At 35.8% G+C, this 5080-nt stretch overlaps 1 long non-coding RNA gene across 1 annotated transcript; it reads left to right on the top strand.

The window, feature by feature from the left end:
* Nucleotides 1-200: 200 nt before the first annotated feature.
* Nucleotides 201-4563, top strand: LOC145679805 (uncharacterized). Its single transcript, XR_014130560.1, has 2 exons — nt 201-1311; nt 3842-4563. It is a non-coding gene; the product is annotated as an uncharacterized LOC145679805 (long non-coding RNA).
* Nucleotides 4564-5080: the final 517 nt, after the last annotated feature.

Raw genomic sequence — 5080 nt, forward strand, 5'->3', positions numbered from 1 at the left:
GTATCTCAATATATTGGCACGTTTCTTATAATTAGATTAAGAATGTAGTGTTTTGTTGTTTTTAGCCAAGAAGTATAATGCAATTGTGTTATAGAAGGGAAGCAGACACTAATTACATAAAATGTAAATTGTTTACGATTTGTTACCGAAGTAGACACAATATTAGGTTAGGTAAGCATTAATTGTACACAATGTAAAATTTTCACAATTTGGTACTATTCCAGATTAAGTATCCGTGTTTAAATTCATTAATTATGACTTCTTTTGCTCAGGAAATGGTTCTTGTAAATTGTTTCTTATGGAAGGAATTCCATTCATATGTGTAGATTAATTTTAGGGTACTTAAACATTATATGACATACTTTGTGCAGACATGCTGTAAAAACGACAATTCAAAAATCAAAAATCGATTTGTGCTAGATAGCCTTTAAAAAGCACGAATGTTATCTAAACGAGTCAGGGCAGGGCGAAACTAATGGCCCCGCTATGTAGCAAGGGGCTACGTCCGAAGGGAGCAGGCGCGTCAGTGACGGTTGGTAGTTTTTGAAGCTTTGGTTTGCTCCATATTCTTGTACGTCAAATATACGCTGCTCGACTTGAGTGTCATTTACCATTGTGATATTCCTCATTTTCATGAGATTTTCAGCAGGGATACAGGGACCTTCACAGAATTCACCTGTGTAGGAGTAATGTTAAGGAAATTATGAGGAGCGGACATAAATGCATATTCGGTAATCCATATCTCCGCGCCTGGTTATTTCCGTAACATGTCTCCTGCACATGCGTATTGTACAAAGGTTCATGTACTCAAAAACCGGTCTCGCTTCCATTGTTCATATATTCGCCCTGGTCATTTCTGTAGCATGACTTCTACGCAGAAGTAGAATTTCATTTTGAAATATGAAATAAAACGACAGTAACCTAACCTAGCTACTAACGCCACACTTACTTTCGTGCTCCATACTGGTCATGGCCTGTCTTCCACCTTTAAAGTCCGCGAACACGCTCATTTGATTTTCAAGTATTAACTGGAAATGTTTAGGTTAGGTTTTATTTCTGTTGATCATAGGTTTATTACACAAAGTGTGTCGATTTTGGTTTTAGTTTCAAACTGTATTCATTTCTCGTTTCAGGTTTTGGTTTTAAGCTGTATTCTTTTCTCGTTCCAGGTTTTCGAAAGTAATATTTCTGAGATAAATTTTTCCATTACTGGGAGACGATTTAGAAAATATTATTTTGTGGGAACGTTCACTACCAGCAATTCTGAAAGTACTCACGGTTTTAAGATTCTATGTGAATGGGAACTATCAGGTAGGCGCTATTTTCTTTGAACCACATAACATATGAATTAAAAAAAAATGTAGTCTGCCATTTTCACTATGTTTTCTTCGAAAACTAGTTTAATATTTTATTGCTCAATATTACCAGTAGTAAAATCATGTTTCTCTTTCATTATTTTCAGACCATACTATTATATACGAGGGTCACTACGAAAGTTTTGAAATGTGAAATAACTTACATACTTAAAATCAATTTAACACTTACATTTTCTCAAAGTATTCACCATTACACTGTACACACTTTTGCATCCTCGAAAACCACTTTTGGAAGCAGTGTTGCCAGTCTTTTTCTTCAAGTTTTGAAAGTTCATTCTCGTAAGCCACTACAGCTTCATCAGGGCTGCAAAATCTCTTCCCACGCATGCGATCTTTGATCCTGGGGAACAGAAAAAAGTCACACGGGGCCAGGTCAGGGCTATATGGTGGATGAGTCATAAGTTTGACCTCTGTAGATTCTAAAAACTGAATTGTGATGTTGGCCGTGTGTGCGGGCGCATCTGATGAAGCAGGATCCCACGCAATCCAGTTTTTGGACGCCGTTCCCGAAGCTTCTGGAACACTTTTGTTAGGCAAACAGTGGTGTACCACTGAGCAGTAACAGTCCTTTGTTCTTCAAGTGGAACAGTTGCTACATGGCCAGATTTGGAAAAGAAAGTTGCGACCATCCTCTTCCCCACACTTAGCGGTCGCTTCACTTTCGTGGGTGGATTTTCGTCTGGAAAGATCCAAACTGTAGACTGGCGTTTATTTTCAGGGACAAATTGATAGATCCAAGTCTCATCACCAGTAACAATGTCAGAGACGCGTCGAGAATTGCTTCCATCGAATCTTGCAAGCATTTCTTCACACCATTCCACACGCATGCGGTTCTGCTGTTCAGTCAAAGTGTGAGGCACCCAAGGAGATAAAACCTTCCTGAGCCGAAGATGATCATGAAGAATTTTTGTTACTGCTGGCGATCCAATGTTCACTGTAGATTCAATGTCCTTGAAAGTTGTTCGAGGATTTTCTCGAATCATTTGTTCCTCAGCAGCAATGTTTTCATCTGACACAGCTGTTGCCGGACGTCCAGCTCTCTCTTCATCTTTAAGCGATGTTCGGCCTCTTCTGAATTCAACAAACTACCGAAAAATTGTAGCACGGGAAGGAGCAAGGTCCCCAAATGCCCCCTGCAAACAATCAAGGCTTTGTGTCTCGTTCATACCACCTTTAAAATCGTAAAGGACCATTGCCCGAAAATGTTCCCTTTCGTGCTCCATTCTAGACAGCCGAATATACTGCTCACATCAACAAACAAGCGAAGGCGATATGGCCACGCCGATAAGCGAGGTGAGTTGAAACTTGCTTCGCTTTTTCGCTCTGGATACCGCTACCGAACGCAGTTGTTGGAATTCAAACACTGTGCCACAACAATGCGTATCTCAAAACTTTCGTTGTGACCCTCGTACTGGGTTACACTTCGTATAATAGTTAATATAGAACTTTGTAGTCCCCAATAAAATGTTACAGCATCAAACACACGATACAATTTCGATTATTTAATGGTGTTGAACATTTCACAGCAAAATTTTATTTGTCACATAAACAGTAGGTACCAGCGATTATGTGATTATATTTTAATGGCGAATTATACAAAAAATGTTTATGTTCTTATCTTTGTCTTATCTTTCCTAATAATCAATATTTCAATCTTTTCCACAATTGCTCTTTTCTTTTCTTGAAAGTTTTGCAGCTGAAAACCACGATTCAGTGGTAGATATCAAAGTTTATCTCTGATGAATCAATCGCATAATTCGCAATACTCTCTGTTAATATCAAAGTCACTTTCGTAATTAATTTATATCATACTTTTAGAAAATAGCTCAGAACAAAAATAACAACAGAATAAATCAATTTATTCATAGTTCCATGATTTTCAACAAGATAAAGAACTATACAAGTTGTTAAAGAAAATAATATACACGTAGGTATTTCTTCCTATCAACAATCCGCGAAATGATGTCAAGATTATACCTTCAGGTTCTTGTTCGGATTTTAGCAAACTCTCTTTCGAGAATAGTAAAACTAGTTTATTCTCCCATTGCATCCTCATAATTGATAATTGATAAAATTATGTAGGTGAGTCTTAGCTACGACATTTGATGCAAAAAAAACATAATCTAAGAAACTTAGTTATAATTTTCATTTTCTGATTAATTTAATTTATTTTACAGATAATAAACAGAAACAACTGTAAATTAGGGTTGTTAAACTTAATGGCAGTGAGGCTGCTCCAAAAGGGATTTTATTAAAAATTAGCTAATATTTACCATTTTCCATCTACTCATTCCTACAATCAAAAGTAGACACAAATGTGACTTTCCATAATTATAGGTAGCGTTGTTTCACACGGGAAAGGTACATCTGAATAAATTTTGAAGTTGCAAAATTAGCAAAAAAGATTCCAGTAAGAATATTCCTGATGTTTTTTAATGTAACGTATTTCTGTGCTTGTTTTACAGATACACATTGAAGATAACCAATTTCATGAGCCACCCAACAATTTGCCAGCTTGTGAGGAAAGTATCATTAGTCTTTGCTCGTCGCCTGATATATGTGATTGATTTCCCATTCCTGATTGTTTGAGGACAGTTCAAGTTCAATTTCATCAAATGGCTAGTTTTCCTAGAGTTGTAGGATATATTGACTGTAGCTATATTCCAAAAAGAAATCCTCGCAGGAAAAGCAGTGAAACATTTAGAATCAAGAAATGCATCTTTAGTGTTAATGTACAAGTGGGAGTGGCCCAAATAAAATGGACAACAGAAAATATTACTTAAGAAATATTGGAAATGGTTAGCTATTCTTGCACAGAGACCAAAACGTTTAGAACAGGAGTGTCCACGTGTATGTGTCATACAGAGGCTTCAATATATTGATGTTTGTGCGTGCGTATTATGTAAAAACCAGGAACGTTCTCTGTCACCGGATCGACCTCGTGACAATGATTCTTCTAATGACTGATCAGTTTGTATTACTAATTTGATTGTAGTCCTTATTCCATCTTTATCCCTGTGTATTCATACTATGATAACTATTTTGAAAGTAAGCATAGAGCAAATATCTGTGATATTGCAGCACCAAATATTCTAACAAACAATGTGAAGTTTTAATATCGGTTATTGATTACTATATTCTTAAGAAATTTACAACAGTAAATAAACTTCTCTCAGTATATTTGTAACTATTTGTTGTTCGAAATTTTATTTTTTGTAACTTCATGCAGAACAAACATTGTCGTACAAACCATTGCTACTCACAATGTCCATGCTTGGCTACTCGGCGCCCATATCGTGTTTATTTATTTATTTATTTTTTAAGTGATTATCAGACGTTTTCATAGGACGGTAATATATATGTTCAATACCTTTTCAATATTGTTTTCATTTCAATCAATTGTAAAATCTATTCTTTAAAAAAATGCAAAGTAGGCTTCATTGTAACCCAACGTCACAAACTTTAACATTTTGTTCTACTGTATGCGGCAAAACAAATGGTACTGAAATCACATCGTTGACAATTATTTATTTTTTGTACAACATAATGAAACATAAGAAAGGTTGGCAACTGGATGTCAATTAAATGTTGCTCAACACTTATAGTAAATTTACAAGGAAGCATTTTTGTACATTGTGTATTCAAAATGTTGAACATTATGTCGCACATATTCTTTATAGCGGTCCTGTAGATCGAAGAAAATG

Source organism: Thermobia domestica, chromosome 2 (assembly GCF_964235325.1).
Source record: "Thermobia domestica chromosome 2, izTheDome1.hap1.1, whole genome shotgun sequence".
Classification (NCBI taxonomy): domain Eukaryota; kingdom Metazoa; phylum Arthropoda; class Insecta; order Zygentoma; family Lepismatidae; genus Thermobia; species Thermobia domestica.